The sequence below is a fragment of the Schistocerca gregaria genome, chromosome X, assembly GCF_023897955.1.
Source record: "Schistocerca gregaria isolate iqSchGreg1 chromosome X, iqSchGreg1.2, whole genome shotgun sequence".
NCBI lineage: Eukaryota > Metazoa > Arthropoda > Insecta > Orthoptera > Acrididae > Schistocerca > Schistocerca gregaria.
In genome coordinates this window covers 50,701,757-50,726,711 of record NC_064931.1, presented here as the reverse complement: position 1 = coordinate 50,726,711, position 24,955 = coordinate 50,701,757, and the positions used below count along the sequence as shown (strand labels likewise).

General features: G+C 43.6%; 2 pseudogenes; both read left to right on the top strand.

Moving 5' to 3' along the window:
- The first annotated feature begins 23,862 nt into the window (after window positions 1-23,862).
- Window positions 23,863-23,983, top strand: LOC126300013 (U2 spliceosomal RNA; annotated as a pseudogene).
- A 499-nt stretch (window positions 23,984-24,482) lies between these two features.
- On the top strand, window positions 24,483-24,658 carry LOC126300012 (U2 spliceosomal RNA; annotated as a pseudogene).
- The last annotated feature ends 297 nt before the right edge of the window (window positions 24,659-24,955 follow it).

Sequence of the window (24,955 nt, the reverse complement as noted above, 5' to 3'; positions counted from 1 at the left end):
CTTTAACAAAGTTTTACACACAAATCGTAATTTTTACTTTTATGTTAAATGTGGTGCAATACTATATGCAGGCGCGTTACGATGACGTGACGCTACTAGCAGTGAACTAGGGTAAGTCCCGTGCACTCGCTCGCCTCTGTATCTTATACATGATACAGCGCTTGCTTTGCTTCACCCCCCCTTTCCACATAATGGTGGGAAGTTCAAATTCCAGCAGAACAATGCAACACACCATGTCTACCTCCACTAACCTAAGAAAATGGCGGAAAAAGAGGTCACTTGATCAACCTCCACTAACCTAAGTCATCTGACTGCCACCTCTTCCCAGAAATTGGCTGGGAAAGGGCTCAACCTCTGCTGGATAGGATGGACATAAGTCTTTATTTTGCATGCAGTGTTTATTTAAACAATTTGAGGCAGTAACTCCATCCAGTGTCTTGACCATGAGGTCTGGAGTCCAACTGATCTAATACACAGTACAGTCACCCGAGGGCACGGTTGTCCCTTCCGTGATGTAATCCAAGATGGCGGTCTGGAGGGGAAAAATGGCGGGAAAACGACTCAGCCTGTGCTGGGCTGCTAGATAGGAAGGACGTAAGTTTCTATTTTGCAGGCAGTCTTTACTTAAACAATTTGAGGCAGTACCTCCATCCACTGTACCCATTATGAAGTCCGGAGTCCAACTGACCTAGTACACAGTACTGCCACCAGAGTGCACCTTCATCTCATGGCGGTCTGGATGGGAAAAATTACGGGGAAACGACTCAGCCTGTGCCGGACTGCTGAAGACCGGGAAGACTGTACTTTATTTATTTTCGTACAATTTGTGAAAAAAACGGAATTGAGCAATGAGTTTGCATCGCTACTTTGTCTACAATGCAAAGATTTTCAGAAAGCAGTGGACCCAGTTTCAACAAAATCTCTACTGATAATTTGGTTTCTCCGTGTGTCAGCGTCATTCACTACCCAATTACGAAAGTGGCAAGGTCGAGATGACGCAGTGCGTAACATACTAAATTTGCATTCGAGAGGAATAGTTTTCAAACCCAATCTCAGATTTCTAATACATGTTTCTCACAGTCCCCCTCATATAACAACAGGCAAATGTCAGTATAGTTCCCTGAACATATGCCGGCCGGAGTGGCTGAGCGGTTCTAGGCACTTCAGTCTGGAACCGCACGACCGCTATGGTCGAATCCTGCCTCGGGCATGGATGTGTGTGATGTCCTTAGATTAGTTAGGTTTAAGTAGTTCTTAAGTTCTAGGGGACTGATGACCTCAGCTGTTAAGTCCCATAGTGCTCAGAGCCATTTGTACCATTTGAACCTGAACATACCTAGGGTAGGTATCAGCTAATGGCACTGTCTGTAATGACTTTTCTCTGTCATTAAATAGTTTAATTCTGTTATTCCTTCCTTTTCAATTCTATTCCTGATCGACAGCATTCTGCTATAACCTACCACATGGATACATCTCAGATCTTATCCTCTGTTGGACCTTAAATAAATCATTACACAAAACATTCTACCTTTCCCAGTCTCCATCTGAAAAGAAACTGATCTGTACGACTAACCAGAGAGTCTGTGTGGAATCCGAAAATGTAAAAGAGTAGTAGCGGTAGTGAGGCGAGCAGAGGAGACGTGGATGACTAACAGAAAACTGTAAGATCTACGATCAGCAGCGCGCGTTTAGTCAGCCACATCCGTTCCCCGAAGATTGTTTCCTTGCTACATCTCTGTTTAACTCACAGACACTTTCAGTAAAGTTTATACGCACCTACTGCTTATAGATGAAAAACCGCCTACGTCCTGCTATTTACTATGCACATAGTTAGATAGTAGCTCGTCATTAATGACCGTGGTGGCTTAGTCTGAAACCAGTAAATGAAAGGAAACAATTTCTGACAGCCACTCTCTGCTAGGCAAAAACTGCGTGATGGCACAGAAAAACAAAATAAAACATAATGACGACGTCAGCGTGAGTCAGTTTTTATTTTGCGGCTGGCAGTACACATTGTCGTTACTGGAAATGAAGAAGTAAATATTAGAGCTCCCCGTCCCCTCAGTACAGCGATAGAATAGAAGTTGTAATTGGACAACAACAGAGGACGCAATAAAGTATGCACTTTTCTAAAAAAAAAAAAACTAACAGCGTTAGCGTTATATGATTTTAAGAAACCACGAAGCATAAAATTGTATGGCCAGGAGGCGAATAGATCTCGCGAGTGGAAACCAGTGTTATTCACCCGTTTTAATCTGTTATTGAAGACGTCGTATCAGTCAATGGCCAATTATTTAGAGATTTTTATGCTGTGAACATCAGTGAGCGATCAAAACTGAAGCTCTTACATACTGTGTACGTGACGATTATGCTAAGATTGCTGAACAATTTAAGTGGAAGAATTAGTACTCTGAATGTAATAGAGAATTTATGCTTTTATAAATATGTAATTCATCCAAGATACATAAATCTTTCACGCATTTAAATCACTAATTGTCTGAGCTAATCAATTACTTCTTCAGCAAGTACACAACGCACTCTAAACTATTTGATCGTCAGCAGGTTGTATTACGAAAAGAAAGGGGATATCATAAATAGCACCGTTATATATCAACATATCTGACTATATACAGGGTGTTTCAAAAATGACCGATATATCTGAAACGGCAATACAAACTAAACTAGCAGCGATAGAAATACACCGTTTGTTGCAATATGCTTGGGACAACAGTACATTTTCAGGCAGACAAACTTTCGAAATTACAGTAGTTACAATTGTCAACAACAGATGGCGCTGCGGTCTGGGAAACTCTATAGTACGATATTTTCCACATATCATGCGTAGCAAAAATATGGCGTAGTCTCTGAATGAAATTACCCGATACCTTTGACAACGTGTCTGGCGGAACGGCTTCACATGCAGGTGAGATGTACAGCTTCAGCTGTTCAATTGTTTCTGGATTCTGGCGGTACACCTGGTCTTTCAAGTGTCTCCACAGAAAGAAGTCACAGGGGTTCATGTCTGGCGAATAGGGAGGCCAATCCACGCCACCTCCTGTATGTTTCGGATAGCCCAAAGCAATTACACGATCATCGAAATATTCATTCAGGAAATTAAAGATGTAGGCCGTGCGATGTGGCCGGGCACCATCTTGCATACACCACGAGGTGTTCGCAGTGTCGTCTAAGGCAGTTTGTACCGCCACAAATTCACGAAGAATGTCCAGATAGCGTGATGCAGTAATCGTTTCGGATCTGAAAAATGGGCCAATGATTACTTTGGAAGAAATGGCGGCCCAGCCCAGTACTTTTTGGGGACACAGGGACGATGGGACTGCAACATGGGGCTTTTCGGTTCCCCATATGTGCCAGTTCTGTTTATTGACGAAGCCGTCCAGATAAAAATAAGCTTCATCAGTAAACCAAATGCTGCCCACATGCATATCGCCGTCATCAATCCTGTGCACTATATCGTTAGCGAATGTCTCTCGTGCAGCAATGGTAGCGGTGCTGAGGGGTTGCCGCATTTGGATTTTGTATGGATAGAGGTGTAAACTCTGGCGCATTAGACGATACGTGGACGTTGGCGTCATTTGGACCGCAGCTGCAACACGGCGAACGGAAACCTGAGGCCGCTGTTGGATCACCTCCTGCACTAGCTGCGCGTTGCCGTCTGTGGTTGCCGTACGCGGTCGCCCTACCTTTCCAGCACGTTCATCCGTCACGTTTCCAGTCCGTTGAAATTTTTCAAACAGATCCTTTATTGTATCGCTTTTCGGTCCTTTGGTTACATTAAACCTCCGTTGAAAACTTCGTCTTGTTGCAACAACACTGTGTTCTAGGCGATGGAATTCCAACACCAGAAAAATCCTCTGCTCTAAGGAATAAACCATGTTGTCCACAGCACACTTGCACGTTGTGAACAGCACACGCTTACAGCAGAAAGACGACGTACAGAATGGCGCACCCACAGACTGCGTTGTCTTCTATATCTTTCGCATCAGTTGCAGCGCCATCTGTTGTTGAAAATTGTAACTACTGTAATTTCGAAAGTTTGTCCCCCTGAAAATGTACTGTTGTCCAAGCATATTGCAACAAACGGTGTATTTCTATCGCTGGTCGTTTAGTTTTTATTGCCGTTTCAAATATACCGGTCATTTCTGAAACACCCTGTAAGTATCGCTATAAATTAGCATTAGAAACATGCAACCTATTTTTATGCACGTGATTTGAAAAGTAGCAAATCTGTAAGATATTATTTCAGAAGACTAAAGAAACACTTACAGGGCCTGTTTTCGGTTACTTATCAACGAAATTCGGAGTAGACGAAACTAACTCTTACAATACCAAAACCAGAGAGTAATCGGTGTTTCACAACGCTGGTCTATGTACAGTTGCGATAGTTTCATAGAAATAGTTGGAGACCTCGGGGGAAGGCTATGATGTTTTTAAACATCACACGTTTTAGTGCGTAACTGCTAATCAGCGCTAATGATACATCATTTTAGAGCCTTGGATTGGTGCAGATGCTGGCCTTTTCTAACACCGCTGTTGCGTCAGTCGTTTTCCAAGGAAATCACAGTTGGTCACGAGACGGATTCATCGGTGCACACACTAAGGAGTATCTCCCGGATTCTTCTTTGACCGCGTAACTTATTTTCTGATACTGCTTTTCAACTAAGCAAGGTGTTCATACATTAGAATGATGGTAGACGGCTAGTTTCAGGGAGCCTAACAAGTGGTCTATGTAAGCTTTTTATTTTCAGAATATATACGTTTAACATCTTGTATAAACTACTATTTTATCAGCCTTCTTGTCCTTATACATAAAATTCTCGTGTCACAGTGGTAGTTGCCATACTCCGAAACAACTCGCTCGAGTCTGATGAAATTTTACATGTATATTTGGTAGGTCTGAAAATCGGTCGTAATCTATTTTTTATACCCTTAAGTGATAAGGGTGGTCCACCCGAAAAAAAATTTTCTTATTTTTTGGACAGACTTTTCTTTTTGTGGTGTGACATTACAAAATACAAGAAACTCTAAATTTTCTCCCTTCTACCACCAACCTCTATTTTTAATAGCGATTTTAGTAATTTAATAATTTTCAACCCCGTTCGATAACTGATCAATTATCACTTGATCAGTTATCCCCGACAGGTGTCTACAGGTGATAGTCTTACACTATTCGATTGATAGGAAATTGAAGAAAACGTACCAAAGGCAACGACTCGAATATCCCTCTTTGAATCGACTTAACTAGACTGAGAAGTTTAACGAGGTAGCACGCGTCATTCTTCAAACCGACATTTAGGCCTAGCGCACACGCATCGATTTTTATCGTACGGAAATATATCGTACGATCAAATTCTTTTATTGGAACAAAGAATTTATCCCGCCCTTCTTTGTTCCTCTAAAAGAATTTAATCGTAGAATATTTTTACGTATGATAAAAATCGTATTCTTAATGCTGGCAAACACGTTTCGATACGAAATTGCCGCTATGTTTGTATGCTCATGGACAAGCCGTGCTGCAATTGTTAAATCCGCGCGATCTACCGTAGAAACGCTAGAACTAACATTGGCCGATACTGTTGGACTTCCCCCAAGCCTTTTCTCACTCCCTACACAGTTTTCGGCCTATTACATTGTGTTATGCGTACACATTATTCTTATAGACTAGAGACAATTTATATGCCAGAACAACGTTTGCCGGGTCAGCTACAACATATAAAGATTTTCAGAGGTATTGCTAGCTTTCCTATGAAAGAGACATTTGATAACGAGTTTTGACATTTGGAAACCGATATTGTTTTAGTAAATGATTTTCAATGTTAGCTGCTGGATAAATGGTTCAAATTAATTTCCAAGAGAAATGCATCATCATGGTGAATAAGATCGTATATATTACTGTCGCCTTCTATTCCTGAGGTTTACGGACAGAATGTCACTGCTCTTATTTCCTACCGTTCTGCTTCATCTGTGAAGAGAAATGAAGAAATTAATGATGAGACACGATTTAGGCACGTTCTGTCAGATGTTACATTGTTTTTTTTTCATTTTTTCATTAAATACTTCCTAAAATAGAGATTCGATTATTTCAGTTAGCAATATTTTTTTCATCGAGCCGTGTGGCGTATCGAGGAAGCATTCCATTCTTGACTGCGACCAGCCAAAGCCTGTATTACGCATGCCGCCTTAAGTTTGCTGTGGCCTTCCAGCGTCATGGTGCTGGCTCCTTCAATAATCACTTTGGATTCCTACTCAAACGCTCTCAAATTAGAGATTATAGACATTACATTCATTCAGAAGGAACTATCCAGTGTTAGATATATCAAGAACACACATAACACCAACTTAGGAAATGAAACTTAACAGGCCGGCCGCGGTTTTCTCGCGGTTGTATGCGCTCAGTCCGGAGCCGCGCAACTGCTACGGTCGCAGGTTCGAATCCTGCCTCGGGCATGGATGTGTGTGATGTCCTTAGGTTAGTTAGGTTTAAGTAGTTCTAAGTTCTAGGGGACTGATGACCACAGATGTTAAGTCCCATAGTGCTCAGAGCCATTTGAACCATTTTTGAAACTTAACAGCGAGATGTCACAGTGATATTGCCGTAGCATAAATACACACATCAAGAAATTTTTTGCATCACCCCGGTTCCCAGAACTCCTGAAGATAGACGTTGACTGTGGATATTGTATCACAGACACAGTCTCTTCGACTGTTCAGAGATGTCATTAAACCCTGCCAAAAATGTAAAAAAAAAAAAAACGTTCATGAGCAGCGCTTATTACACGGAGGGGGTCCGACAGCCGATCGGTTGTAGTCATTCCACCAGGCAGAAGGTACACGGCTCGTGTTGTCTGTAGTTCAACCATGCCTAGACGGTCAATACCGCGGTTCGAACGCGTCCGCATTGTTACTTTGTGCCACGATGGACTCTCGATAAGAGAAGTGTCCAGACGTCTCGGAGTGAACCAAAGGGATGTTGTCGGATATGGAGGAGATACAGGGAGACGGGAACTGTCGATGACATGCCTCGCTCCAGCCGCCCAAGGCCTACTACTGCACTGGATGACCGCTACCTACGGATTATGGCTCGGAGGAACCCTGACAACAACGCCACCATGTTGAATAACGTTTTTCGTGCAGCCACAGTATATCGTGTTACGACTCAAACTGTGCGCAATAGTCTGCATGATGCGCAGCTTCTCTCACGACGTCCATGGCGAGGTCCATCTTTGTAAGCACGACACCATGCACCGTGGTACAGATGGGCCCAAGAACATGCCGAATGGACCGCTCAGGATTGGCATCACGTTCTCTCCACCGATGAGTGTCGCATATGCCTTCAAATGGTTCAAATGGCTCTGAGCACTATGGGACTCAACTGCTGTGGTCATTAGTCCCCTAGAACTTAGAACTACTTAAACCTAACTAACCTAAGGACATCACACACATCCATGCCCGAGGCAGGATTCGAACCTGCGACCGTAGCAGTCGCACGGTTCCGGACTGCGCGCCTAGAAGCATATGCCTTCAACCAGACAATCGTTGGAGTAGTGTTTGGAGGCAACCCCATTAGGCTGAACGCCCTAGACACACTGTCCAGCGAGTGTAGCAAGGTGGAGATTTCGTGCTGCACCCGTTTGACGATGACGTATGCAATCTGACAACGTTCGTTTACTCCATACCCCCCACATATCCAACTTTCATCGTGATGCTATATGTAGAAGTGAGCGTACCATTGTTGGCGCGCTCTCCTGCTATGTCAAGGGAAGCTGAAACAATCGTCGCCATGCGACGTTGTCCCACTGTCCACATGGGCATGCTAACACATATGTAATTATGTTCAAATATTATGCGCTGTGATGATGCCAGTTCATGTGCAGCATTTTGTCTGTTCTTGTATGTGGTTGACAGACTACAGGAAATAGCAAAAAAAAAAAAAAAAGTAATCTCCTCTTTGATGCTCACCTTCCTTCTTGACTCTAGATACTTGGCGTTGCCCCACAGCCCTGCACAGTCGTGCGTGCAAAACGTGTGTCCTCTCTGGCTCTAGTCGCATGTTACTACAGAGGTCGTTCATGTCTCTGAGCCGGCCGCGGTGGTCTAGTGGTTCTAGGCGCTCAGTCCGGAACCGCGCGACTGCTACTGTTCGAATCCTGCCTCGGGCATGGATGTGTGTGATGTCCTTAGGTTAGTTAGGTTTAATTAGTTCTAAGTTCTAAAGGACTGATGACCACAGCAGTTAAGTCCAATAGTGCTCAGAGCCATGTCTCTGAGTATAGTGTCGTCCGTAGAAAGAGGTGTCAAAGCATAGTTGGTACCTCCCAACGCAACCGCAAGAAAATCAGTCGCTGCAAGCCGCATCGACAAACAAGCATGCTGCCGCATCGTATCTTCTAGTTGCAGCCGAGCACAGTATTACTTTGCCCCAGTCCGCGATCTTCAGATAAGACAACATCGTCTTCTAGTACCGTGAGAGAGAGACTTGTATGTTGTCTGTATCAAGTGATACGTTAAGGTTCTGAGACAGTTGTAAAAAATCGTGGCATTCCCGTGGAAATGGATTGTGCAAAGTTCAGTAATTCTTATCTGTGTTGTAATATAGTGAACTAATATTTTATGTGTTACAGTATCAACTCGGTCCCTTCTGGGGCAAACCAAATAACCCACTGTTGTACCAACGAGCGTATTTTCGTTCAGTACCATACTGCCTTCCTGAACACGTCGATTCCATGACACAATTCGAATGATTGATGAGAGCAGCAATAATGCGGAACGATAAACCACAATGTCGATAGGCCACGATGATGCCACTGACGGATCTTAACCTCAGCTGATAGACGTTTCTGCTACTTACTCGGGACATTACACGATCTTCTCACTAACAAACGACGGATACCGTTTCTGAATGAAGAAACTGCTACGGAATCTTCCCTTATTATGGAATGTGCTAGATGATATTACTTCTATTACATTTCTGCTGTTGCACTGAAATGTTAATCATTTTCATATTCGAGCATGTACTATACTTCGTGCCAGTTCGACATTTATTGTATGCCTCCTTTGTTATGATTCAGTGTCAATCTCCATCAGTGTATATTGCTGCAACAGAGGAAAAATGTTATGTTGCTATCAAGAGAAACTTAAATGTCTAATTCTTTACAAATATAGATTTTAGTAGTACTTTCATAAAACAGCGATGACGTTTCAGCAAAGCAGACGAAAAAGCAATGGGGAAAAGTTTATTTACATCGTCTTTAAAAGTGTTCGCAAAACATTTGTGGGTGAGAGATGACGTCAAGGGGAAAACTTTGGTTAGAGGCAAAATGTCCCGGCAACACCAGGTGTATTTTAAGATTGGTCACGCTCCGCAGAGGCGACCGCACGTAGGCACTTTGCGCGCGTTCGTATGCTAAGTATGTTGCGTATCATTCTGTCATCTGCTCTGTGAGACGTGCAGTAGGCCCAGCAAAATTAAACTTCCTGAATCGCTTCCAAAATATGTTTAGCCACTTAAAGGCACTCATTCCTATGGTTTTGTGGTTGAGAACCATTCTTATCAATTTACTGGGGTAGGTAGTATGCAGACCACCAGATTACTAAACCCTATTAGTTCGGTGAAATCCCGTCGTACCACAGCGGGCAAATACCATACATTATTATGCTGAAATCAAAGCTATTAGAAGAGCTGAGTTTCCATATAGTTCCTCCCACTAGTTCCTTCAGTATCATCAAGCCTGCAAGACTTTGATAAGGTGATATAATCTGTTAGTAACTTATTAGTGGATTTTCATTAATCTCAGCCTTTCTTCATGTGTTACTGACTCGAGTGGTCTGTTGTACGTGAGTGTGCTTACGTTGTTCATCCAACCCTTACGTCTCAGTAGTGTGTTTACATTTCGCGGCGCCCGGTCGCAGCTGTAGCGGTTATAAAGCTAATTACTGACAAATTTATTTGTGCACTGTTATATAGTTATTAAATTTAATATTGTTCAACGGTGTGTCGCGCTCCCTGTTGCGAAAAAACGATTTAATAAACTTTTGGAAACGTTCGCTCGCTGTGTTTTTTAGAGTTTTCTGTGCATAAATTTTGTGCTTTAGTTTTCAGCTGATGTTTCTTATTGTTTCTAGTTAAATATTTCAGTAAAATTTTCATTCATTGCTTTAACTTCGTTGAGTGCTCCAGTGGCCGCTTGAATTTCTGTTGGTATTGGTATTGGTTGTGGTTTAGTAATATTAATAAAAGTAGTTGCTTTCTTAGTAGAGAGAAAATTTCGAGACCGCTATTGTTATTTCTATAAATAGTTCTACTGGTGAAACTGAACTTAGATAACGTAGACGAGTAGTTTTGTTTCAGTAACCGAAAAATTTTAACGTGAGTGAGAAGTGTGGGCTCTGTCGCAGATTTGTGAGTAGGGGGTTACGGTGTGGGATTTGTTCAAAGTATTTTCATTGGGGGGGGGGGGGGGAGGGGGAATGCAGTGGAGAAGCCAGTGGGCGTTCTAGCGAGATCCTCTCCTGGGAATGCAGAACCTGTAGTAGAAATAAGTTGATAGAGGAGTAGGAGCGTAAGATCTGTGCCCTTCAGGTGCAGTTACAATACGCAAAGGAGGAAGCAGGATGTCGGTGAAAGGTGTTGGGGAATGGGAACTGGCAGTTTGGCAAGAAGGCAGCTAGGAAGAGGAGGTACTCAGACAGTTTTACTTTGCCTATATGCAATAGATCTGACCAACTGTCAGAACTGAGAGGAGAGGAGCCTCTTGTAGCTGTAGGTGTACGAAACATGCAGCAGTCCTCAGCAGTTAGGAGGCCTAGGTCGGTTGCAAAGTCTAACAGGAAGAAGAAGGTTCTGCTGCTGGGTAGTTCGCACGGTAAAGGTGTGAGCCAGCAGTTGCAGGAAGTGTTGGGGAGTGAGCATTGTGAAGCCTAGAGCAGGGTTGGCTCAGGTGACTGACAGCACAGGGGAGTTACATAGGAATTTTATGGAGGAGAATCAGGTAGTGATAGTGGGTGCGGCAGGGTTCAAATGGTTCAAATGGCTCTGAGCACTATGGGACTCAACTGCTGTGGTCATCAGTCCCCTAGAACTTAGAACTACTTAAACCTAACTAACCTAAGGACATCACACACATCCATGCCCGAGGCAGGATTCGAACCTGCGACCGTAGCAGTCGCACGGTTCCAGACTGCGCGCCTAGAACCGCGAGACCACCGCGGCCGGCGTGCGGCAGGGAGTAGTCTTGATAGGGACGGGCAATATGATGTACGTGCTCATCTACTACTCAAACTGGTGGCACTAATGTGCATTTCGTGCAACTGTTTCAGCGTCATGATTGGCCTTATCTTAATGCGGCTGTTAGGCGCGTTAACATGGGCCTGGGGAAGGCAGTGATGGCCCATGGCATGGAACACATTGCAGTGGTGCCAGTTAAGTCTATCAGTAGATCGGATTTCACTAGGCATGGCCTGTACCTCAATAGGTATGGGAAGGGGAGGCTGGCAAAACTTACAGGTGACAGTGTAGTGGGTGGTGGTGGGATCACTCATGGAAAAATTCCTTTAGTAGTTGGTGTTAGAGCTGCACCTTTTTTAGATTGAAGTCAGCTTATAGGCACACCTGCTTGAAAGAAGTCCTTTTAACTAAGGGTTTACCTTCAGAGGACATCATGTTTCCAAGTAAAGAGGGAATCAGCATATTTCATCGAAATATAAGAAGTATTAGGGATAAAGTTAGTGAACTGATTATAGATGTTAACTCTGAAGTTATTGGTATATAGGGGCACCACTTAAATAGTTCGATAATTCAGAGGCTTCCTTTACCAGGATACAGGTTCCCTGGTTGTTTTTCAAGGAGTTCTTTGAGGGTGGGGGAGTGGCCATGTTCGTAAGAAACAGTATTCCATTTGAGTCCACAGACACAAAACGGCACTGCACTGAACAGATATTTGAATGCTGTACAGGAGCAGTTGAATTTAATGAAACTAAACTTCCAATTGCTGTTGTTTATAGGTCCCCTAAGTCTGACTTCCTACCCCCATGAACCATGGACCTTGCCGTTGGTGGGGAGGCTTGCGTGCCTCAGCGATACAGATGGCCGTACCGTAGGTGCAACCACAACGGAGGGGTATCTGTTGAGAGGCCAGACAAACGTGTGGTTCCTGAAGAGGGGCAGCAGCCTTTTCAGTAGTTGCAGGGGCAACAGTCTGGATGATTGACTGATCTGGCCTTGCAACATTAACCAAAACGGCCTTGCTGTGCTGGTACTGCGAACGGCTGAAAGCAAGGGGAAACTACAGCCGTAATTTTTCCCGAGGACATGCAGCTTTACTGTATGATTAAATGATGATGGCATCCTCTTGGGTAAAATATTCCGGAGGTAAAATAGTCCCCCATTCGGATCTCCGGGCGGGGACTACTCAGGAGGATGTCGTTATCAGGAGAAAGAAAACTGGCGTTCTACGGATCGGAGCGTGGAATGTCAGATCCCTTAATCGGGCAGGTAGGTTAGAAAATTTAAAAAGGGAAATGGATAGGTTAAAGTTAGATATAGTGGGAATTAGTGAAGTTCGGTGGCAGGAGGAACAAGACTTCTGGTCAGGTGACTACAGGGTTATAAACACAAAATCAAATAGGGGTAATGCAGGAGTAGGTTTAATAATGAATAGGGAAATAGGAATGCGGGTAAGCTACTACAAACAGCATAGTGAACGCATTATTGTGGCCAAGATAGATACGAAGCCCACACCTACTACAGTAGTACAAGTTTATATGCCAACTAGCTCTGCAGATGATGAAGAAATTGAAGAAATGTACGATGAAATAAAAGAAATTATTCAGATAGTGAAGGGAGACGAAAATTTAATAGTAATGGGTGACTGGAATTCGAGTGTAGGAAAAGGGAGAGAAGGAAACATAGTAGGTGAATATGGATTGGGGCTAAGAAATGAAAGAGGAAGCCGCCTAGTAGAATTTTGCACAGAGCACAACTTAATCATAGCTAACACTTGGTTTAAGAACCATGAAAGAAGGTTGTATACGTGGAAGAACCCTGGAGATACTAAAAGGTATCAGATAGATTATATAATGGTAAGACAGAGATTTAGGAACCAGGTTTTAAGTTGTAAGACATTTCCAGGGGCAGATGTGGACTCTGACCACAATCTATTGGTTATGACCTGTAGATTAAAACTGAAGAAACTGCAAAAATTTGGGAAATTAAGGAGATGGGACCTGGATAAACTGAAAGAACCAGAGGTTGTACAGAGTTTCAGAGAGAGCATAAGGGAACAATAGACAGGAATAGGGGAAAGAAATACAGTAGAAGAAGAATGGGTAGCTCTGAGGGATGTAGTAGTGAAGGCAGCAGAGGATAAAGTAGGTACAAAGACGAGGGCTGCTAGAAATCCTTGGGTAACAGAAGAAATATTGAATTTAATTGATGAAAGGAGAAAATATAAAAATGCAGTAAATGAAGCAGGCAAAAAGGAATACAAACGTCTCAAAAATGAGATCGACAGGAAGTGCAAAATGGCTAAACAGGGATGGCTAGAGGACAAATGTAAGGATGTAGAAGCTTATCTCACTAGGGGTAAGATAGATACTGCCTACAGGAAAATTAAAGAGACCTTTGGAGAAAGGAGAACCACCTGCTTGAATATAAAGAGCTTTGGTGGAAACCCAGTTCTAAGGAAAGAAGGGAAGGCAGAAAGGTGGAAGGAGTATATAGAAGGTTTATACAAGGGCGATGTACTTGAGGACAATATTATGGAAATAGAAGAGGATGTAGATGAAGACGAAATGGGAGATACGATACTGCGTGAAGAGTTTGACAGAGCACTGAAAGACCTGAGTCGAAACAAGGCCCCCGGAGTAGACAACATTCCATTAGAACTACTGACGGCCTTGGGAGAGCCAGTCATGACAAAACTCTACCAGCTGGTGAGCAAGATGTATGAGACAGGCGAAATACCCTCAGACTTCAAGAAGAATATAATAATTCCAATCCCAAAGAAAGCAGGTGCTGACAGATGTGAAAATTACCGAACTATCAGTTTAATAAGCCACGGCTGCAAAATACTAACGCGAATTCTTTACAGACGAATGGAAAAACTGGTAGATGCAGACCTCGGGGAGGATCAGTTTGGATTCCGTCGAAATGTTGGAACACGTGAGGCAATTCTGACCTTACGACTTATCTTAGAAGGAAGATTAAGAAAAGGCAAACCTACGTTTCTAGCATTTGTAGACTTAGAGAAAGCTTTTGACAATGTTGACTGGAATACTCTTTTTCAAACTCTAAAGGTGGCAGGGGTAAAATACAGGGAGCGAAAGGCTATTTATAATTTGTAGAGAAACCAGATGGCAGTAATACGAGTCGAGGGGCATGAAAGGGAAGCAGTGGTTGGGAAAGGAGTGAGACAGGGTTGTAGCCTCTCCCCGATGTTATTCAATCTGTATATTGAGCAAGCAGTAAAGGAAACAAAAGAAAAATTTGGAGTAGGTATTAAAATTCATGGAGACGAAGTAAAAACTTTGAGGTTCGCCGATGACATTGTAATTCTGTCAGAGACGGCAAAGGACTTGGAAGAGCAGTTGAACGGAATGGACAGTGTCTTGAAAGGAGAATATAAGATGAACATTAACAAAAGCAAAACGAGGATAATGGAATGTAGTCAAATTAAATCGGGTGATGCTGAGGGAATTAGATTAGGAAATGAGACACTTAAAGTAGTAAAGGAGTTTTGCTATTTAGGAAGTAAAATAACTGATGATGGTCGAAGTAGAGAGGATATAAAATGTAGACTGGCAATGGCAAGGAAAGCGTTTCTGAAGAAGAGAAATTTGTTAACATCGAATATAGATTTATGTATCAGGAAGTCGTTTTTGAAAGTATTTGTTTGGAGTGTAGCCATGTATGGAAGTGAAACATGGACGATAACTAGTTTGGACAAGAAGAGAATAGAAGCTTTCGAAATGTGGTGCTACAGAAGAATACTGAAGATAAGGTGGATAGATCAAGTAACTAATGAGGAGGTATTGAATAGGATTGGGGAGAAGAGAAGTTTGTGGCACAACTTGACTAGAAGAAGGGATCGGTTGGTAGGACATGTTTTGAGGCACCAAGGGATCACAAATTTAGCATTGGAGGGCAGCGTGGAGGGTAAAAATCGTAGAGGGAGACCGAGAGATGAGTACACTAAGCAGATTCAGAAGGATGTTGGTTGCACTAGGTACTGGGAGATGAAGCAGCTTGCACAGGATAGAGTAGCATGGAGAGCTGCATCAAACCAGTCTCAGGACTGAAGACAACAACAACAACAAGTCTGACTTCAGAGCATTACTGCTCAAGCTAGAGAGGGTTCTTGATTCACTTTATAGGAAGTACCAGAAATTAGTTATATGTGGTGACTTCAATATAAATTTCGTTTATGATGGTGCAAGAAAAGGGAAGTTGTTAGATCTCCTAAATTCATGTGATCTAATGCAGACTGTGTTTTTTCCAACTAAGGTGCAGGGGAACGGTAGCACAGCCATAGATAATATCTTTATTCATCCTTCATCATTAAATGGGCATTCTGTTAGTAAAAGCGTGAATGGCCTTTCAGACCATGATACACAAATTTTAATACTAAAAGGCTTTTGTATTCAAACAAATGTCACATATAATTACTAACTATGCAGGAAAGTTAATCCAATAGCAATAGAAAGTTTTCAAATCTCGTCAAAGAACAAGAGCGGAAGAATGTTTATATTGCCGATAACATAGATGACGAATATAATGCTTTCCTTAACACTTTTCTCATGCTCTTTGAGAGTTACTTTCCAATAGAACGTTCCAAACGGGGTACTAACACCAAAAGGCAGCATGGGTTGCTGACTAGTTGGATAAGAAAATCATATAGAACAAAGCAGGAATTATATCAAAATTTTAGAAGTGGTCACAATCAAGCTAGAGTAGCCCATTACAAACAGTACTGTAAGATGCTTAAAAATGTTATTAGGAAGGCAAAGAGTATGTGGTACGCAAACAGAATAGCTAACTCACAGGATAATATTAAAAACAGATGGTCAGTTCTGAAGAAAGTGTCTGGTCAGCAGCACAAGGTCGACGATATAAAGTCAGTTCACAGTAAAAATATTTCTGTTGCTGATAAATCAGATATATATACAGTATTTAACAATCGTTTTCTGAGCATTGATGGTGAATTAAATAAAAATTTAGTTCCTACAGGGAGTCATATAGCACTCTTGGCAAACGCCTTTCTGAGATTGATGTCTGACTCACTCCTCTGTGATAGAGACAAGGGGGAGATGAGTCAATAATTAAATCACTGAAGACTAAGGACACTCATGGATATGACGGAATGCCTAGCAGAATATTAAAGTACTGTGCTGCATATTTTAGCCCTGTATTTAGCCAAATTTGTAATTTTTTATTTAAGAATGGTCAGTTTCCTGAACGATTAAAGTACTCAGTAGTAAAGCTGCCTTATAAAGGGAGAAAGGGATAATGTAGACATTTTTAGACCCATCTCTATGCCTTCAGTGTTTGCTAAAGTTATTGAAAAGGCTGTGTATGTAAGGATAATTGATCGTATTATATCACACGATTTGCTATCAAATGTACAGTTCAGCTTTAGAAGTGGTTTAACAACTTCAAATGCTATATTCTCTTTTCTCTGTGAGGTACTCTATGAGTTAAACCAAACATTTAGAACGCTAGGCATACTTCTTGAGTTAACTAAGGCGTTTGATTGTGTTGATTACAAAATGTTGCTCCAGAAGTTGGACCATTACAGAATGCAGGGAGTAGCTCACAATTCGATGTCTTTGACTGTTCAGAGATTTCATTAAACCCTCCCAAAGGTGCAAAAAACATGCATGAGCAGCGCTTATTACACGGAGGAGGTCCAACAGCCGACCGGTTCCAGTCATTCCTCCAGGCAGAAGGTACACGGCTCGTGTTGACTGTAGATCAACCATACCTAGACGTCCAATACCACCGTTCGATCACGTCCGCATTGTTACTTTGTGCCACGAAGGGCTCTCAACAAGAGAAGTGGTTCAAATGGTGCAAATGGCTCTGAGCACTATGGGACACAACTGCTGTGGTTATCAGTCCCCTAGAACTTAGAACTACTTAAACCTAACTAACCTAAGGACATCACACACATCCATGCCCGAGGCAGGATTCGAACCTGCGACCGTAGCAGTCGCACGGTTCCGGACTGCGCGCCTAGAACCGCGAGACCACCGCGGCCGGCAAAGAGAAGTGTCCAGGCATCTCGGAGGGAGCCAAAGAGATGTTGTTTGGACATGGAGGAGATACAGGAAGACAGGACCTGTCGATGACATGCCTCGCTCCAGCCGCCCAAGGGCTACTATTGCAGTGGATGACCGCTACCTACAGATTATGGTTCGGAGGAACCCTGACAGCAGCGCCACCATGTTGAATAATGCTTTTAGTGCAGCCACAGGACGTCGTGTTACGACTCAAACTGTGCTTAATAGACTGCATGATGCACAGCTTCACTCCCGATGTACATGGCGAGGTCCATATTTGCAACCACGACACCATGCAGTGCGGTGCAGATGGGCCCAACAATGTTCTGAATGGACAGCTCAAGATTGGCATCACGTTCTCTTCGCTGATGAGTGTCGCATATGCCTTCAACCAGGCAATCGTCGGAGACGTGTTTGGAGTAAACCTGATCAGAATCAACCCTTAGACACACTGACAGAGAGTGCAGCAAGGCGGAGGTTCCCTGCTGTCTCGGAGTTGCATTATAGAGACCCAACATATGTCGCTGATGGTCATAGAAGGTGCCGTAATGGCTGTACGATACGTAAATGCCATCCTATGACCGATAGTGCATCCATGTCGGCAGCATATTAATGAGGCATTCGTCTTCACAGACGACAATCCCATTGTTCGCATCTTGTGATTGACTTCTTTCAGAATAATGACATCGCTCAACTAGAATGGCCAGCATGTTCTCCAGACATGAACCCTATCGAACATGCCTGGGATAGATTGAAAAGGGCTTTTTGGGAACGACGTGACCCACCATCCACTCTGAGCGTCCTACGCCAAGTCGCCGATGAGGACTGAGACAATGTGGACCAACGGTGCCTTGATGAACTTCTGCATAGTATGAGTAGTGGAGCAACCTATGTTCTGCATCACTCTGCATTGTTGCCAAATTTATTAAAGATGGCGGTGATGACGTCATCCAAGATGGCGGTGTGTAGACTTAGCAACAGTGCATGATGTCATCCAAGATGGCGGGAAAATAGGCCAATTGGGCTACATCCACTAACCTTACCCTCCAGAAAAATGGCGGGAAATTTGAATTTAGGTGGGGAAAAAAGGCCAATTGCGCTACGTCCACTAACCAAACCGTGCAGAAGGAATTGGCGCGAAATACAAGTTCCAACAGAATAATGCCTTCAAAACCGTACATGTCTTTATTTTTATTCATTACCATATAATATCATTTATTATTATTTATACAATGCATTGGTGTTTGCTTAATGTTCCGGAATCCAACTGTGTGTTAGTTCATACCTCCAGATAGCGTCGCCATGACGTCATTCAAGATGGCGGATTTTGGGGGGTAGAAAGCCAATTGGGCTAACTCCACTAACCTAACCCCCAAGAAAATTGGCGAAAATTTGAATTTTGGCGGGAAAATAGGTCAATTGTGGTATTTCCACTAACCTAACCCTCCAGAAAAAATTGGCACAAATTGTAGTATATCCACTAACCTAACCCTCCAGAAAAAGTTTCAACACGAGAATGGCTGCAAACACCGTACTTGTTTTTATTATTATTCATTATAATTTATTATCATTTATTATCATTCATTATCATTAATTATCATTTATTATTATTGTCCTACCTCCACTAGAAAATTGCGCTAAGTTCAAATTCCAACACGATAATGTCTCGAAAACCTTACTTATATTTATTATCATCATCATCATTTGTTATCATTTATGATTTATTCAAGATGTCCAATTTCGGTGGGAAGAAAGCCATTTGCATTACATCAATTACAAAAATCTGTCACACGCTCACATTCCAACACCACAATCGATCACACATACGAAATAGTCCACATCCTACGAACTTAAACTGTCAGTTATCTTGTTTCACTGCTAAGCTATCAAAATAGTGTCAAATAATAAGCCGCACATGTACTAATGTAATTAACATCTTCTGATTTTGCAAGGAAAAAGGACTGAAGTCTTTATTTCAAGCAGTAGAGTCATCGTGTTCTCCAACAGACTTAGTACACATCCTTGAGATCGCAGAACACCCAGTGCGTTCGCCACTAGGTCCAGACTCCAACTGACTTAGTTGAAACCATCGTTGGCAGAGGAGGCTACCCCTGGCGTTACCGGTCAGCGGTAGCTCGCCACTGGTCAGGCGGCCACTCTGACCGTGGTAGCCGCTGGACCCTGTAAACATGTTTTCGCTGAACACGCTGGAACCTGCCGATTCTGAAGGCACAACCATAGCTTGTCTGTTCACCACATGTATTCATCCCTCCCACACGTTTCGCCCCAAAATTGTTCCCTGGGAGCGGAATCTACCTGCACAACACACAGTGGTCAGCCATTCGGTCCAGCCCACAGTGGGCAAAGAACGCACTGCCACACTTTTGGCGCGAAAGTTGTTTTCCTGCAGAATGGTATCCGCCCTGATGTCACACAACCGCCAGTCCGTCACGTGGCATGCTCGACAAAGAACGCTCTCACTAAGTTAACTGACTCAAGACCGTCTAATCTATGACACGCGCGTTATAACCAAACACACGCCGCCGCCCCATGGGGGACCGACCACTTTCATCACACACCCTTGATCGCTGCCTCCATACACACGCCGGACGTAGTCTTCTGTAAATATGCTATCAATCTATCCGGACATAATCTTCTGTAAATATGCTAAGTGCCAAAGCACTTAACTGCATTTCAATTTTAGTCATATTATATAATTCAATTTACAATTTCATGTAAGTATGAAAAGCGGTTCAATTATCTAATTTCAACTACTTTCAAGGTTGAGACCGCCACCATTTCCTAGGGACCAGCGCCGAGTTTGAATTCTGGCAGTAAAGAAAGGTCACTTGTGCTTTCTCTACCAACCCAAGAAAATTGTTGGAAAGAAAGGACACTTGTACTAACCTTAGTCACCCGACCGCCATTACCTCCTAGAAACCAACAGGAAGTTTGAATTCTGCCAGTAAAAAAAGGTCACTTGCACTTTTGCCAACAACCTAAGAAAATTGTTGCAGACGAAGCTCATCAACACTAACCTAAGGCTCCAAGACGCAACCTTTTCCTATGGGTTTTGGATAAAAGGACTCACCCTGCACTAGGCCCATGGATGGAGGAACGAATTTACTTTGTTTAGGGATGGTGCATATGTATCACAGAACACACGCACTTACATGCCCCACACCATACAGACCTGCACTTACATGTCCCACACCATACAGACCTGCAAACCACTCCTACATAAGCCACCAGCTCCATCGCCGCCTTCTTGAATAAATTTGGCAACAATGCAGAGTGATGCAGAACGTAGGTTGCCCCACTACTAGTATGCCACGATGAATACAGGCATACATCAATGGTAGATGGTTCAAATGGCTTTGAGCACTATGGGTCTTAACATCTGAGGTCCCCTAGAACTTAGAACTACTTACCCTCACTAACATAAGGACATCACACAAATCCATGCCTGAGGTAGGATTCGAACCTGTGACCATAGCAGTCACGCAGTTCCAGGCTGACGCTCTTAGAACCGCTTGGCCACACTGGCTGGCAATGCAAGAGGACATACTAATGTGTATTAGAGATACCGGCGTGTACAGCAATGTGGACCATCACCTCTGAAGGTCTCGCTATATGGTGATAAAACATGCAATGTGTGGTTTTCATGAGCAATAAACAGGGCGGAAATGATGTTTATGTTGGCCTCTATTCCAATTTTCTGTACAGGTTACGGAACTCTCAGAACCGAGGTGATGCAGAACTTCTTTTGATGTGTGTATATAAATTTATGCCCTTTAGGTGGTGGTGGGTAGTGTTTAACGTCCCGTCGACAACGAGGTCATTAGAGACGGAGCGCAAGCTCGGGTTAGGGAAGGATTGGGAAGGAAATCGGCCGTGCCCTTTCAAAGGAACCATCGCGGCATTTGCCTGAAACGATTTAGGGAAATCACGGAAAACCTAAATCAGGATGGTCGGAGACGGGATTGAACCGTCGTCCTCCCGAATGCGAGTCCAGTGTGCTAACCACTGCGCCACCTCGCTCGGTATGCCCTTTAGTATCACATTATATTTCTATTTCCTGATGACACTAGCTTGGTAGTAAAGGTTGTTGAGTGCAACACTGGCTCGGTTTCAGATACTGCAGTTCATAAGTTCATGGCTTGTTGAAAATAAACTGACGCTAAATCACAGTAAGACTCAGTTTTTTTCTGGGTCTAACTCACAACTCAACAAAATCTTACGTTTTAATTTCTCGGATGGGCATATAGTTAGTGAAACTGAACTGGTCAAATTTTTAGGTGTTCAGATATATAGTAAACTGTCGTGAAAAGCCCACGATCAGGATATTATTCAGAGACTTAATGTTGCCATTTTTACTATTCGAACGGTATCTGAAGTATGCGATCGTTCGACGCGAAAATTAGTCTACCTTGCTTATTTACATTTGCTTCTGCGTTATGTTATATTTTGGGGTAACTATTCCCATTTTAAAAGAATATATTTGGCTCAGAAACGGGCGGTTAGGTCAATCAGTGGTGTAAGTTCACGAACCTTTTGTCGGTCCCTGTTCACTAGTCTCGGTATTTTGACACTGGCCTCTCAATATATATATATATATATATATATATATATATATTTTCCTTTCTGTCATTTCTTGTTAACAATATTAGCTTATTCTCAAGAATAAGCAGCTTTCATTCAGTTAATACTCAGCAGAAATCAAACCTGCATTTATATCGGACTTCCTTAACTTTTGTGCAGATAGGTGTGCAGAATACTGCTGCATCTATTTTCAGTAACCTACCACAAGAATTTAAAAATCTTAGCAGTAATCCATGCGCTTTCAAATCGAAACTTACGAGTTTCCTCATGGGTGACTCCTTCTATTCTGTCAAGGAATTCCTTGAAAACTTAAGCTGATTCTTGTTGTGTTCTTGACTGCGTTTACTTAAACTTATGTCTTCACTTTTTTCGGATTCAGAAACATTTTATTTTTATCTGTTATTGGCTCTGAGCACTATGGGGCTTAACTTCTGAAGTCATCAGTCCCTTAGAATTTAGAGCTACTTAAAACCTAACTAACCTAGGGACATCACACACACCCATGCCCGAGGCAGGATTCCAACCTGCGACCGTAGCGATCGCGCGGTTCCAGACGTAGCGCCTAGACCCACTCGGTCACCACGGCCGGCTTCTCTGTTATTACTTTTATGTAACACTTCACGTATTGACACGTTCCTTGACCTTGGAGATTTGCTCCTCAATTTCGTCCTATGGAACTTGACGTCTAAATAAAAATACTATTCTCAGTGGTACTGCGTGAGTGTGGAGGAAAGGAAGAGTAAAACGTGGTACCAGAAGTGTTAGTCCAGCCACAAAGTACTAATAAACTTGTGAGGATCGTGTGTGTGCTCTCCGTTATCATTCCAGTGTACGTTGTTTCAATTTCTTTCTCTTACACGTGTACCAAACTTACGATGTGTGCATATTATACATTATAGTACTACTTTAATCTTTTGTCAACATGGATGTAACAGAATTCAAAACTAGTGAAGATAAATAAGCGATATCTCAGTTTATAAACAGTGGTTGGTTGCCCTAAATCCACTTATTTGTATTTTGACTAACATTAACTTGGCAGTGTGTTAATTCAGACGGCTGCGTAATAAGGAAAATGTGTTCCTATCTGAAGCAGTGTAGGTCAAGTAGGACAGACCTAGTTCCGTAAGCAGGCCACTTGAGACAGTTCACTGACTCCGTGTAACGTCATCGCACCGGCCGGCTGGTGTTGCCGTGCAGTTCTAGGCGCTTCAGTCTGCACGCCTGTGACCACTATGGTCGCAGGTTCGAATCCTGCCTCGGGCACGGATGAGTGTGACGTCCTTAGGTTAGTTAGGTTTAAGTAGTTCTAAGTTCTAGGGGACTGAAGACCACTGATGTTAAGTCCTGTAGTGCTCAGAGCCATTTGAACCGTTTTCATCGCACCGTCAGTGACTTGCCTCAGCAGTTATCGTGACCGTGAGCCATTCGGAATGCGCCCAGACATGACTTCAGCCACCCCAATATAATTGGCTTTTGCGAGTGTAAGTGCTGGTCATTTGTCCAAGCAGGTCATCAAACAATCATCACAACATCGAGTCGTCTACGACTGTATGTTGGCTTCCGCTGCGAAACCCCCAATGTACTTCCACCCACACACGGTTGTTCAGCCGCAGCCTCGATGGGGCGAGGGTCGAACTAAGGTCCCCCCAGCACCGAACCAGTGAGGTATGCAAGCGCCAGCCACCGCTCTCCAATCAGGTGTCTGAGGTTTGACCATGGGCGACACCACCGGCTACCGGTCTGGAGAGGTAGTTCCGAGGGCTGTGACCGGTTCGCGCCGCTCATAGATGAAGCGCTGCAACCTGACAGCAGAGAGGCAGCTTGCAAAGCGCACTTATCGAGGCCTCAGCAGAGGCGTGTGACGAGGAGGCTCGCACCGGCAGGTGTTTGCCAGCCAGCCTGCTTCCTGTGTGTACAGTATATCTAACTAGAAAGTATATTAATTATTTCGTCAACCACTGTCTGCGATTATCATCTCGGCCTTTTGGCTAAGATCAAAGTGTAGTGTCTGTTCTTATTAGCTTAATCGCTCGTAAGATGCAGTGCTGTCTAACACTAATTTGCGATGTATTTCGTTTTTAGACCCTTCTGTTTTCAAAGGGAGTCGATGCGGTAGCCCAGCCAACGCGAAACCAGTCCGAAGAATCCTGCTGTCGAAATGGCTATGGCAGATTGTGGGACACCGGCTGGCTAGCAAGAAAGTCGCATGCGCCCCACCTCCCCTTTCCTCCTAGCCGAGGCGTCCAGACGCCGGTGTCGCCTCCCATTGCGAGTGGCTGGCCACCCTCACGGGGCGTGCGCCCGCAATGGGGCACACTCGTATCTCTCTCCCCGGCCAGCCCTTGTGCTGGACTTCCACCGGGGCTAACCTAAACATTGTCCTTTTATCTCGGCCGGAGTGCTCCACTTCCGGATCAACCAGAGATCTCCCATTCTCTCGCTTAGATAATTCTTAGTTACAAGCACCAGCCCAGTGCCAGCTAGTGAGTTACGACTCTATGGACAGGTGACGTCGGCCACGAAACTGGTTCTCCGGCTCGGTTCCTACCTGAAGTGTAATCCATCCTGAGTTCCTTCCCATTTAAAGAATATCCTCTCGAGTCTAAAAAATCTGTTCTTATCAGCTTAATATCTGATACGTCCTGCATCGCAGGACCAGAATATTAAACTCATGTTTGGCTCATGACGGAGTGCTGGGGGCTTGCTCCACCTCTGTCGCGGGTTGGCCCGGCATTGTAGTACCGCCGGGATCGGCCCACCAGTCTGCCGCCTGCAGTGCTGCGAGGCGGTCACGCGCCGAGCGCTGCACGCGAGGCGCTGTAAGTGCCATTTTCTTTCTAGACTACCATGGCGCACAACTATCGGAAGAAGGCATTACGTTTCAACTTTTGTTCCGAGTTCGCCCGACCCAAGGCCCGGGAGGCAAAACGATTTATTCGCGATGAAGTTAAAATACCACCAACGGATCTAATTGGTATGCACTTGTCCATAGTTAGCAGTACCGTCTACGTCAAAATGATCAACGATGGGGCGTGCGACAAGGTGCTTCGAGAGGCAAAAC